Source organism: Rhinolophus ferrumequinum, chromosome 12, assembly GCF_004115265.2.
Source record: "Rhinolophus ferrumequinum isolate MPI-CBG mRhiFer1 chromosome 12, mRhiFer1_v1.p, whole genome shotgun sequence".
Classification (NCBI taxonomy): domain Eukaryota; kingdom Metazoa; phylum Chordata; class Mammalia; order Chiroptera; family Rhinolophidae; genus Rhinolophus; species Rhinolophus ferrumequinum.
In genome coordinates, this window is record NC_046295.1 from 9,312,244 (window position 1) to 9,326,770 (window position 14,527).

General features: G+C 39.1%; 1 protein-coding gene across 1 annotated transcript in view; it reads left to right on the forward strand.

Annotated features, from left to right (window-relative positions):
• LOC117031781 (zinc finger protein 37A-like) overlaps positions 1-14,527 on the forward strand; it is a 49,143-nt gene that overhangs the window by 12,120 nt on the left and 22,496 nt on the right. The window lies entirely within an intron of this gene.

Here is a 14,527-nt window from a genome sequence, read left to right on the forward strand (position 1 = left end):
GGGGAGAAACCATGCAAAGGTACTAAATGTGAAAACACTTTCAGCCACAAAGCAGTTTTGGAAAATATCAGAGAACTCACACAGGTGAGAAACATTATGAATTTAATGACTGTGGTAAAACTTACATCGAGAAATCAAGCCTTGGGTACATCAGAGAAATCACAAAGGGTTAAAGTCCTACCAATATAATGAATGTGGAAAAACTTTGAAGCGGAAGTCAAACCTTCGAAACACATCCGAACACTCATCACAGAAGAGAAACCCAATGAATCTGGAAGAGTTTTGTTTTCATATCATACCTCAAAGGACGTCAGAGAATTTACTTGGGAAAAACCCTATGAATGTATGAAATTTGGGAATATTTTTGTTTGGAAATCAGTCCTCATAATATGTCAGAGACTGCAGGGAAGAAATGCTACCAATGTAACTAAGGAAGAAAAGCTTTTGTTTGCAACTGAACTCGCAAAATTGAAGACAGTTCTCACAATGGAGTGTAGTGATTCACACACTTTTACCAATGACTGTCACCTATGAAAACATCAGAAAACTCAGAAAGGTGAAAAATCCTGTAAAGTTGGTAATGTGGGAAAATGTTCAGAGACTTGTCCGTTATGAAAAGCAAAAGGGGAGGAAAAATTAGTTTTTGTTTTGTTTTGTTTTGTTTTTGTATTCTATTATGTTCCATGGCTGGAGCCCTGCAAGTTGACAGACATTAACAGCGAGAAATGGTTTATTTCATACACATGTGGAGAGTGTTAGATAAATCAAATGAAACTAAAGAGGTGATCAGACCTTCTGGCTTATATACCGTTTGCAAACAAGTGATCAAAGGAATACTGTTTCGAGCTTGTACAGGTGGTACATAGTGGGAAAGTATGTAGACGGGGAAACCAATGGAAGATGAGCGGTATTTCATTAAGATTTGTTTATGCAGATATTAGTTGGTGTCATCTACAATAATAAGAATTGCTTCCTTTGGGTTATACCAGAGAGAGGATGGGGAACACTTTTATGAAGGGAGATTAATACCCTTCCTTTCGGAAGGTGGGGAGAGAGTGAAAGCGTTTTTCTATGTCTACTATTTTTCAGTGGCTTTCAGCTCAGAACAATCTTTTTGCCAAAATGGCATAATTTCGGGGTGGCATATTTTGATCTGATTGATCATACCAGGGAGAATCTGTATAAATGTGACAGAGGCGGGGAAAATTTTCACCAGAAGTCATACCTCAGAGAGCATCAGTAAACTCACAAAGAATTAAACATGAATGTAATGACTGTGGAAAAACTTTCATCCGGACATTACCTAAGAGAGCTCTCACACATGAACAACTCTATAAACCTTACAAATTTGGAATGCTTTCAGCCCGAAATGACACTTTTGAGAACATCAGAGAACTCACAGGGGAGAAATCATAAAGATGAATGTATGGAAACTTACAAGTCAGGGTAAAGATTGCAGAACTTAGAGAAGGTCCTGACTAAATAGAAGAGAACTCTATTAGTCTGTTCAGGCTATTATAAAAAAAAAATACCATTAGACTCATTTGCTTAAATAGCAAACATTTATTTCTCTCAGTTCTTGAAAGTTGAGAGTCCAAGATCAAGGCACTGGTAGATTTGGTGTCTGGTGAGAATCCAGTTCCTTGTTCGTAGATGGCCATCATCTTCTGGTGTCCTCACAAAGATGAAGGGGAAAGGGAACTCGTCAGGGCCTCTTTAATAAGGGCTCTGTCTTAATGACTTCATCACCTTCAAAGGCCTCCACCTCCATATCCCAGCACCTTTGGGATTAGATTTCAACAGATGAATTCGGGGAGGACACAAACATTCAGTTTGTGTCCTTTCAGAACTTACACTGGAAGGAAACCCTTGAAATGTATATAGACAGTGTTTCAGCCACTAAGGATAAGTTTAGTGGACATCAGAAAATTCTCTGGGGAAAGAAACATTGTGAACATAATGAATATACCATGTTTCCCTGAAAATAAGACCACCTGGATCATCAGCTCTAATGCGTCTTTTGGAACAAAAAAATAATATAAGACCCGGTCTTATATAATGTAATATAAGACCCGGTCTTGTATTAATTTTTACTCCAAAGGATGCATTAGAGCTGATGGTCTGGCTAGGTCTTATTTTTGGGGAAACATGGTAGCAAATATTCTGTATGAACTCAACGGTGAGCACTTCTACTGTGGAAAATACTGACTGTGTAGTGAAAATATGAAAGCTTTCTGTCAAAGATTGAATCTCACAGAGTACAGAATTCACACAATGAAGAAAATGTAAAATGTGATAAATGTGTGATAACTTCAAGCTAAAGCCACCCTTCTCAGTACAGGAGAAAATGCGTAGTACAGTCGAGACCTCATAGTATATCGACTAGATGAAAGAAATCTTATGAAGGTAATGGATGGATTTGGGAAATCCTGCTAGCAGTCCATCCACAATTAATATATATAAATAATAAATCTAATAAAAAGAGACCCCTATCCCGTATACTACATGTTCACCTATAACCATTTACTTTTGACCTTAGGCCCACAACTAGTCTAAATATCCCAAGCACTCTGTCATCCTAAAGCGGTAATGTCACTTAGGTATCTATCCAGACAAATCCAAAATGCTAATTCGAAAAAATGTATGCATGAGGGTTACCTTTTCTCCACATCCTCACCAGCACTTGTTTGTTGATTTATTGATGATAGCCATTCTGACTAGAGTGAGGTGGTATCTCATTGTGGTTTTTATTTGCATTTCTCTAATGATTAGTGAGGTTGAGCATTTTTTCATATATCTGTTGGCCATCTGTATTTCCTCTTTAGAAAAAGGTCCCTTCATGTTCTCTGCCCATTTTTTAATTAGGTTGTTTGTTTTTTTGGGTTGAGTTAAATGAGTTCTTTATAAATTTTGGATGTTAACCCCTTATCAGATGTACCATTGACAAATATCCTCTCCCATTCAGTAGGGTGCCTTTTTGTTTTATTGATGGTTTCCTTTGCAGTGAAAAAACTCTTTAGTTTGATGTAATCCCACATGTTTATTTTTTCTCTTACTTCCCTTGAAGGAGGGGATAGATTGGTAAAAATATTACTAAAGGTAATGTCGTAAATTTACTTCCTATATTTTCTTCTAGGAGTTTCAGGGTTTCAGAACTTACATTTAAGTCTTTAATCCATTTTGAATTTATTCTCATATATGGCATAAGGAGGTGGTCCAGCTTCATTTTTTTTGCATGTATCTGTCCAGTTTTCCCAGCACTATTTATTGAATAGACTGTTTACCCCAGTGTAAATTCTGGCTTCCATTGTCGTAAATTAAATGACCATATATGTATGGATTTATTTCTGGACTCACTATTGTGTTCCATTGATCTATGTGTCTGTTTTTATGCCAGTACCATGCGGTTTTGATTGCTATAGGCTTTTAGTATGATTTGATGTCAGGTACCGTGCTACCTCCCACTTTGTTCTTATTTCTCAAGATTGCCGTGGCTATTCAGGGTCTTTTGTGGTTCCATATAAATTTTAAGATTATATATCCTACTTCTGTGAAAAATGTCATTGGTAGTTTGATAGGAATTGTGTTGAATCTATGTATTGCTTTAGGTGGTATGGACATTTTAACTATATTAATTCTTCCTGTTCATAAGCATGGTATGTGTGTCCATTTATTTGTATTTTCTGTAATTTCTCTTTTCAGTGTCTTATAATTTTCTGAATACAAGTCTTTTACTTCTTTGGTTAAATGTATTCCTAAGTATTTTATAGTTTTTGAAGCAATTTTAAATGGGACTGTTTTCTGAATTTCTCCTTCTGATAGTTTATGATTGATGTATACAAGTGCAACTGATTTCTGCATATTCATGTACTTTACTAAATTCATTAATCAGTTCTAATAGTTTTTAGGAGGATTCTTTGGGGTTCTCTATATACAGTATCATGTCATCTGCATAAAAGGAAAATTTTACTTCCTCCTTTCCAATTTGGATGCCTTTTATTTCTTTTTCTTATCTGATTGCTTTGTCTAGAACTTCCAGAACTATGTTGAATAAAAGTGGAGAAAATGGCAACCTTGTTTTCTTCCTGATCTTAAGATTAAGAAGAATGGTTTTAGCTTTTACCATTGACTATGATGTTAGCTGTAGGTTTATCATATATGGCGTTTATGTGAAGATATGATCCCTCTATTCCCACTTTGCTAAGAGTTTTTATCATAAATTGCTGCTGGATTTTGTCAAATGATTTTCCTGCCTCTATTGATATGAACATATGATTTTTATATTTTATTTTGTTAATGCAGTGTATCACATTAATTGATTTGCGGATATCGAACCAACCTTGCATACCAGGAATGAATCCCACTTGATCATAGTGTATGATCTTTTTAATGTAGTGCTGAATTCTGTTTGCTACATTTTGTTGAGGATTTTTGCATCTATGTTCATTAGGGATATTGGCCTTTTGTTTTCTTTTTTTGTAATGTTTTTGTCTGATTTTCAGATCAGGGTGATAGTGGCCTCATAAAAAGCGTTTGAGGGCCTTCCTTCCTTCTCGATTTTTTGGAATAGTTTGAGGAGAATAGGTGATAATTCTGTTTTGAATGTTTGATAAAATTCACCTGTAAAGTCATCTGGTCTAGGGCTTTGTTTGTTGGGAAATTGTTGATTACTGACTCAGTAGTAATTTTTCTATTCAGATTTTTCATTTCTTCTTAAGTTAGACTTGGAAGGTTGTATGCTTCTAGAAAAACATCCATTTGTCCCAGATTGTTTAATATATTGGTGTATAGTTGGTTGTAGTATTTTCTTAAAATTTTTTGCATTTGTATGGTGTCTGTTGTCACTGCTTCTCTTTCATTTCTGATTTTATTAATTTGGGTCCTGTCTTTTTTTTTTTTTTTTGATGAGTCTCGCTAAAGGTTGGTCGATTTTGTTTATCTTTTCAAACAACCAGCCCTTCAAAAAAACAATCTTTCATATTGTTTTTTTTGTCTTAATTTTGTTTATTTTCACTCGGATATTTAAAATTTCCTTCCTTATGTATCCTTTGGGCTTATTTTGCTGTTCTTTTCCGAGTTCCCATAGGTGTAAGGATAGACTGTTGATTTGAGATTTTTCTTGTTTCTTTAGGTAGGCTGCATTGCTATGAATTTCTCTCTTAGGACTGCTTTCATTGCATCCCATAGATTTTGGGTTGTTGTGTTTTCATTTTCATCCGTCTTGAGGTTTCTTTTGATTTCTTCCTTGATCTCATTGTTAACCCATTTATTATTTCGTAACATGTTATTCAGCCTCCATGTATTTGTATGTTTTCCAGATTTTTTCTTGTAATTGATTTCGAATTTCATAGCACTGAGGTCAGGGAAGATGCTTGATATGATTTCAGTTTTCTTAAGTTTATTGAGATTTGTTTTGTGGCCTAACATGTGGTCTATCTTGGAAAATGTTCCATTTGTGCTCCAGAACTATGTATATTTTGCAGCTTTGTGGCGAAGTTCTCTAAAAATATCGATGAAATCAAACTGCTCTAATGTGTCATTCAAGGCCACTTAATCATCCTTATTCATTTTCTGTCTGGACAATCTGTCCCTTGGTGTCAGTAGTGTGTTCACGTCCCCTACTATGATAGTGTTACTGTTGATCTCTTGTCTGTCACTATCTGTTTTATATAGTTAGGTGCTCCTATGTTGTATGCTTAGATGTTTACCAAGGTTGTGTCCTTTTGTTCAATCGATCCCTTTATTATTATGTAGTGCCCTTTTTTGTCTTTCATTATATTCTTCATTTTAAAGTCTATTTTGTCCAATATAAGTATTGCTATGCCAGATTTTCTTATTTCCATTTTCCTGAAATACCTTACTCCATTCCTTTACTTTCAGCCTGTGTGCGTCTTTTCATCTGAGGTGAGTCTCTTGTATACAGCATATGCGTGGGTCTTGTTTTCGTATCCACTCAGCCACCCTATATCTTTTGATTGGAGCATTTAATCCATTTACATTTAAAGGGATTATTAATAGGTACATAATTTCTGGTCTTCATTAGTTTGATTGTTTTCACTTTTCTTCTGCTTAGAGAAGCCCTTTGAACATTTCCTGTAAAGTTGCCTTGGTGGTAATGGATTCCTTTAGCTTATTTTCTGGGAAACTCTTTACCTATCCTTCAATTTTAAATAATAGCCTTGCCTGGTAAAGGAATCTAGGTTGTAGACCTTTGTTTTTTATCACTTTGAATATCTTCTGCCATTCTCTTCTGGCCTCCAAAGTTTCGGTAGAAAAGTCAGCTGATAGTCTTATGGGAGTACCCTTTAAGTAACTCGCTATCTATCTCTTGCTGATTTTAGGGTTCTCTCTTTGCCTTTAACCTTCCTATTTTAACTGTAATCTGTCTAGGTGTGGGCCTGTTTGGGTTCAGTTCATCTTTGTTGGAACTCTCTGCGCTTCCTGGGTTTGTATGTCAATTTCCTTCACCAGGTTAGGAAAGTTTTCAGTCATTATTGTTTCAAATATGTTCTTGATCCCTTGCTCCCTCTCTTCACCTTCTGGTATTCCTATGATGCGCATGTTGTTGTGCTTGATGTTATCCCACAGGTCTGTTAAACTATTTTCATTGTTTTTTATTCTTTTTTCTTTTTGTTCTTCCGATTGGTGATTTCTGTTTTCTTGTCTTCTAAATTGCTGATTCAGTCCTCTCCTTCATCTAATCTGCTAGTAATTTCTTCAGGTCTGTTCTTTGTTTCAGTTATTGTATTCTTTAATTCTGACTGGTTATTTTTTATGATTTCTACATCCTTCTTTTGTTCTCACTAATTTCCTTAAACATTCTTATAATCAGTGTTCTAAGCTCTGTCTCTGATAGGTTGGTTACTTGTGTTTAATTTTGTTCCAGTTTTGCAGGTTTCTTCTGTTGTTTCATTTGGGACATGTTTGTTTGTTTCCTCATTCTGGCTGTCTCTCTGTGTTTGATCCCCTGTGTCTCTCAATCTTTGCTCGGTGGTCTTATGTAGTATGTGTCCTTTATATTTGAGTTGCACCACTTCCCTATTCTCCTGTGCGTATGTTCCAGAGGTGTCCCTTGTGTTGTGTGTATTCTCCTGTTGAAGTTGAGCTTTATTTGCTTTTGGCTTTCAGTGGGTGGGATTCACTCCCAGGCTGACTAGCTGTGAGAATTGGCTATGCCCATGGTGTATAAGCTGCTGTGTGAGGGTTGACCCCTCAGATGAGGCTCTCGTGCCCGTAGAGAATTTCCTTTGGATGCGTCACTTGTAGGTCAATGCTGTGGTTTGTTCTGGAGTTTGCCTCTGGGTGTGTAGATTTGTTGTGCCTCTTGCACTGGAACCTTATGCAGGGAGATTTCAGAACAAAACAAACCAACAAGCACAATAACGACAACAACAACATAAAACAAATACACTCACACATAAAAACAACCAACAAACAACACTCAACACACACACAAATATCAAAAATACAAAAAACAAAACAAAAAATAGCAACACCAAAAAAAAAATCAATACAGAAAAATAGAAGTTGGAAAAGTAGAGCAAGGGAAAGAAGAAAGAAAAGAGGAGAGAGAGAAAGGGGAATATATATATATATATATATATATATATATATATACACACATATATATATATATACACACACACATATATATATACACACACATATATACAGATGTATATGTATATATGTATATATATGCCACACTTGAACAGTTGTGCCCGAACATAGGACGTCTTTACCATTATATTTGTTTAAGGTCAAACATCTGTAGTTTCTTGAGATTTTTCCTATGAAGTCTCAGAGGCCTTAGTAATCATCTCAAATTGTTGAGCCACCATTGTCAAAGTGGTGTCTTCATAATATTGACCTATGCAAAACAAAGTCTTAGAACAGCAAAAATTCATATAATCACAAGCAAAATGATAAGTGCAACTTGAAGAATACACCTGAACCAGGAGGCAATACTTGGGGGCAGTCAGGTGAAGATATTAAAGAACCATGAGGTGTCAGTGGGCACTAAATCACTTGGCTTGTGCCCTTATTTTATCTAGTTCCATCTCTATTTCATCAGAGGTGTTTTATCCAAGTATAACAGGTGGTATTAACACTAGAGCAACCCCTACCCTGTTTAGCTAGATGGTCAAGAGCCATTCTGCTGTCTAATATAAGTCATGCAAGGAATTTATAGAGTTTTCCTTGTTGGCTAGTACTTTAGTGGTAGCTCCGGCAATTCCCCTAAGGTTTTTGAGAAGTTCCTAATTATGTGTTTATTTATTGCAATACCTGCCGAAGGAAAAAGTATTCCTCCAAATCTCGTACCATTGCTGGGCATTGACTATGTATGTAACCTGTTTGATGTTTTGACGTGCGATGTCAGTTTCATGATGATGCCCATGTTCAGTTATATTTACAGGTAGAAATTAAGGGGGAAAGAAAACAATAACATTATAGTGAATGCTTGGGCTCTCCTATTATTTGTGAGATAGGAAGGGACTAAAGTAAGGAAAGAAGGAAATGTCTTGATTATAGAGAACTGGTCCAGGTCTTGTATTGAAACCAGAGGCCAACCGAGTCTGAGAGTCCTGCTGACTGCACCATTCAGCCAATAGACTGACACAGGAGATGGGTCATAGAATAAGCGTTTATTATCATAGCACAGGCGGTCTGAGAAGGGAGAGGTTTAACACCTCCAAAAACTGCCTTAACATTCTCATACCAGTTTGGGATATTGAAGGGAAAATCTGGTTGGTCCTGCAGAGGCTACATGAAGGTTCCAGGGGTCTGCATGGAGCCTTCCTTCTGGCAATGTGATTCTCTGGTGGAGTCAGAAACAAAGAATGATGATGAAAGTATCCTGGAAAAAATGCTGTTCCATAGAGATTGTGATTAATAAGCCTATGGGTATTAATCATAAGTTTCAGGATAATTTTCTAAAAGAGGGAACTGGGTGGAAGAGGGGACATTTGGAGCTCAAGCCGCAGGGAGATGATCTATTGTTAACTTATAGGGCAAGAAAAGGTGAGGCCGGGGAGGTGGAAAGGGCTGTACTATGGGGATGCCAACCACCAGGCCCTGCTGCAATTACCCCTGTCTTTTATTCATTATATTTCTGTAAAATTAGTATGATTGCAAGGGTAGGGGACATTGACTGTTCATGGCTGCTTCCTGTTTTGAGTGGGCATCATCCCTGCCTATGGGCCCTAGAATTTCTTGCTAATGTATCATAGCGGGGAGGGCACTGTTTATGGCATATCCAGCAGTCAGAGAGTTTTTGCACCTAGCATATCAGAAAAATTTTACAAAGATACTGGTTTCTTATTTTCTCTAGAGGAGCCCATGAAAGAGGAGAGCCAAAAGGCATTCAATGGTTATCCCAGATGGGGCACAAGTAGGGAGGCAGTACTGAGCAACTCCAGTAGTTTGTTGGAACAGGAGGTCTTCAATTGACTTACAGGAACAGAGTGACAGTCTTCCTTCTGGGGGAAGGAGACTTAAATGAAGTGGACCCATGTCGCGTCCTGCACGACAAGAGCTTGTGGGGAGCGCGAAGGGCGGCACAGGGTTAAGAAAGACAACAGCACTCAAGAATGTCGTGCAAGTAGGGCCAAGAGTCTCCCAGCCTCAGAGGACTGAGAGCCTGAATAGGGCCAATGCATAGCTTTTATTAGTTAGGTGAGGAAATTTGTTAATCTCAAGATCTGTGAATCTCATGCATCATACTAGGAAACTGATTTAAGCCAATCACCCTTGCGCCCAGGCAGCCGGAGCCCGAGGTCCCCAGGATGTCTTTGTTATGGTGATATGTGCCTCTCAAGGGACTAAACCTTTATGCAGGAATAGCTGGAGAGCACAATGTTGAGTCACTTCCCCTGCAGGTTGTGGGAAAGAATGCAGTCATAAAGGCAGAAGCTCTCCTTAGACGGGGGATCGTGGGGGGTTGTGCCCACCTCTATCGACCCTTTGAGGTCTCCAGATGGTCCCCACCCGACTGCGCCTGACTTGGGTAGTTTGCCCCGTGGGGAATCTTACCCATCATTGGCTGACCAGCCATCCTTTGGGGCCGAACAGGGAGATGGCACAAAGGTGAAGAAATGTCCGTGATAGGATTAGTCTCACAGACTCTCCTTTCTTTTTAGGGGTAGGTACGAGGGGACAGACCGGTAGGCTGCTGCACGGCAACAGACCCAGCCATTGACTCTCTGAAGCCTGATAACAGTTCAGAAAGTGCAAAGGGTCCCTTCCATTTAGGAACTAACTGGTCTGTTAGAGACTCCTCCCACTCTAGGCTTCTAATAGTACACCGGCTTTCCGAGGCAACAATATGTAAAGGAGTTGGCCTTGGGTTGGATCCATTCTCCCATAATTCCTAAGTGCCGGCGGAACCTCTCCCAGTTAACAACATAGGAAATAACAGAATTGTGGTTAGACCCAAAGCCATGGGCAGCAATTAGAGCCAGGGCTTAGAAGCCTCCTGACAAAACTTCCAGAGTTCTTTTAGAGTCTGATTTGCTCATTTTACAATTCCTCTAAACTACAGGTCAGTGGTAAGGAACAGGCTTGAGTCTGAGCCCAAATTTACGGGCTTTATTTATCCACACAACCAGGCAGGTTTCAGAGGAAACAGGTCCAGAGTGAGCGGTCAAGACAGAATAAATGGCTCCCATATCACTCAGGAAATTAACAGGCTAACCCACCACATCAAGGGTCGCCTGCAGTTCTCCCCTATCATGAGAATAGCTGCTTTTTCCTGGGAGGCTCCTGTGACCCTCAGACCTGTCTCAGTCATAGCCATTTGTAGGGAAGGAGTTGGGCCCTGCTCCCTGCAGAACGGGACAGGCCCTCCTCCAATGCCCTGTTAGTTTGCAAGGGGGCATGGCTGGTTTGAACGATTGGGACATTCCTTATTGCAGTGATCTGGGGTTCCACATCCAAAGCAGGCTTCTTTATCTGGCGTTTCCTCTTTTGGGGCTGCTGGGGTGGCCCTGAGGTGGCCCTTGCTTTGGTCTATTTATTAACTGCAGCCCAAAATCTAGCCTGTCTCTGGCCTCGTCTCCAGTCTCACTGTTCCTTTCCTTCTTTTTTCCTATCTTGGTTGTTAAAGACATTTAAACAAATTACCTGGCCTTCTTTTAGGCTCTGAGACTCTCTATCAGGGATGTAACAGTGAGCTAGAGCTGTTATAATATACTGACAGGTTAGGGAAAACAATAGGCTAAGCTTCCGTGTAGTGGCCTGTACTCTGACATTGAGGAGGGCACCTAACCTCCTAAAATACAGAAGTTTGCATAATCATTAGCAAAACTTAGTTTATATATTTAGTTTTTTTGAGTAACCAAAGTCCTAATTAATCAATATAAAACATAATATCAGTAGCAGACCAATAGTCCAACAAACTTTGTCTTATTTAGCAGAGTGAGAAAACTTATCTCTAATTTTGTAGCAGCTTACTTTTGATATTTAAATTTACTTAATCACATTTAGATTAACCATATGAAATTCCATCAAGATTTTCCTTCACAAACCTCCTACACCCCTCCCAGTCCCTCTTAGTTTGTCTCTTTTCACTCATTCAGAAATAAGTATCCGTAGGACAAACTACTTTCCTTCAGTTCCTTCAAAAATGTGTCCCCTTGCCTTATACCTTCCCTGAAGACATTCATCATGTCCTTTCATATTAATCATAATCCATAACCTTCAGAACCTTAATTTATACTGACAACTGAAAGCAAGCAATTAGAATTTCCACTGGCAGATTTAGGAACATATTTTGCAACCTTCAAAAGCATAGGCTTTTGTAATAAAGTACAAGATATATTTATTGACAGGTACTAATCCATTCTTTAGGTTTCCTGTGATAAGAAGTTAAAAATAGATGAACTCAGAGTTATCTAATCATTAACATTTCAGCATTTCGTTATTTTGAAATACCTAGATATTCAATAATGTTTTATCATTGAACACAATTTAGTAAAATTAAAACCTTAAGTTACCAATAAATTCTGAGAAACCATGTCCAAGCATCCACACGATATAATTATTGCTGAAAAGATTCATCTACAACCTTATTTCAGTTAACATTTCATTAGTTCTTAACACCATGAGATGTAGAAGTTAATTATTACTCAAGCTATTTTCTTGACAAATTTTGAAACAGAGGTAACGTGAATTTATTTTTGTAAACCCAGGTAAAACAACAGATACCATATTTAATGTTAATGACCCTAAAAAAATGTGTACGTAACCAAAAGTTAAACCGACTTAGTATGAAATATTTTCTTAGATCATATGATCCTGACAAGTAGTTGGGTTAAGTTTTTTATTATTTAAATTTTATATCAGAGCTTAATCTTTCTTTTTTAATCCAATCAAATTTTATAATTTGGTACTGCCATCCAGAGGCACAAACATTATATTCTATATAAAACCTGGAGAAACACAGATATCAGAGATCATATACTTATAAACAGAACGGTTAACAATTGCCGAGAGTTCCTAAGATCTTACAGTTGGCCCAACAACTTCAAAGAGGGTGGAGCAAGGGGTGAGGGTCTGGCTTGTGACATTAGCAGCTTGTTTTTTTTAAAATGCCTTTTTTCTTGTTACCACAGCCTTAAGCGTTCCTGGTTATAAGTGAATTAGGAGATGGGTGGATTCCCCTTTTCTCTGAACTATCAGTTTAGTTCCCTTCTTTTCAAAGTCTGTAATACAGGCTTATACATACTGAATTTCATCCTATTTGTCAGACCTCTAACAGAACAATTCCAGTTGCAAAATAGTGTAATAATTCAAGGAACTATTGAGCACTCAGTGCTTGCCAGAATCTAACATATACATTGGCCAAACAGTACTGTAATAGAACATTAACTTCTTTTTGGTCAACGGCTCATAGCCATAATCTTGCCAGTGGCCTAATATTTTGCCCAAAGGACTCCTGGTTAGGATCGAAACCTTACATCCCATTATTAAGCTAGAACAGATGCGACCACATTTAACAGAGACTTAAACACACACACAGACCCAAGTTTTCCATGGATCAAACAGACAAAAACCAGAAAAAACAGATTTGGATCTGAACATGAGATACAGAAATCAGACCAAACAAGAAAATTTCATTGAAAGTCAGGCAGATTGAGAGAGCCGGTGGCTGTGTCTGGAGAAGACGGCTGACACAGGTTTGTGTTTTGAAGAGAAATACAGGCCAAAGGAGTTTGCCAGGGCAGTCCAATAGGGACAGGTGTGTGGTGGGTTTCTGTTTAGCTGGGCTTTTATATTTTTCTTTGCAGGATGTAGGGTGCTTGTCAGCTTGCAAGGGAGCTGCCCTTACAGTTGTCTTCTGGGAACTATCCTCTTCCCATCTCTGACGGATTTTAGCTTGCAGGGAGTTGCCGTTGTGTTTGGGAACTGTTCTGTTCCCATCTATGATGGGTGTTTGTTAGCTAGCAGTGGGTTGCTGTTCCGACTGGGAACTGTTCGATTCCCACCTTTGATGGATGTAGGTTGCTTGACAGCTTGCAAGTGCAGGCTAGCCAGGGGATTAAGAATCAAGAAGCTAATATTTAAGCTCGTTCCTGCTAGCTCACAACCTCACTCCTGTTAACTCTTTACTTGTCTCATCCTGCTACCTCACAAGCCCCATTCTTTTAACTCTTTATTTGTCTCATCATCAACCATCAGACAATTGGCAAGTGGGCCAAAACCAGAAAATAGATGTGGCCTTAAGACCATGAGATACCAAAAGGCCAAACCCAGAGTTGGCTTTTACAGTGTGGCAGATGCGCCCCGCTTCCGGGGGAACAGTCTTGCCAACCACAAGTGCACTTCCAGAACGAGAGCAAGCTTGCAACCAGAGCCCCTTAATGGTGGGGGTATTATGCATTGCTAGATATTGCAGTCTCACCTGTTGGCACCAATGGGTCAGTGAGATCCTCAGATGGCCCTCAAGGAGGAGCCACAGACGGTGAGTGCAAAATCCTCCAGCTGTGCATACCAGGGCCATCCCACTTTCTGAACCAGTAATTAGAGGCAGGAGAACAGAGCATATGCTTATTCTATCCCTAGTGAACAGAAGGGCATCTGAGATGGGGAGGTCTTGGTGGAATCCCCACCTCAGCAAGCACAATCACTCCGCAGCTGCTTCCACAGGTCAGTTAAGTGCCAAGGAAGCCGCCCAATCCCGGGCAGTCCCCGAGATCCTCTGCAAGCAAAAGACTTACGGAGGAATCCTAGGCTGTCCTGCTGTGGGACAGAGGCGAACTGAAACCAGAGGCGAACTGAGTCTGGGGCTCATGGTGCCTGTCACCCAGCCAGTAGACCAACATGGGTTGGATCATAGAATAAGTGTTTATTATCAGAGTGCTGGTGGTCTGAGAACGCAGAGGGTGAACATCTCCAAAACCTGCCTTAACATTCTCATACCTGCTTGGCGTATTTAAGGGAAAATCTGGGCATTCCTCCAGAGGCTACGTGATGCTTCGGGGGTACTGCATGGAACCTCCCCTGGCAATGTTAATTCTCTGGTGGAGTC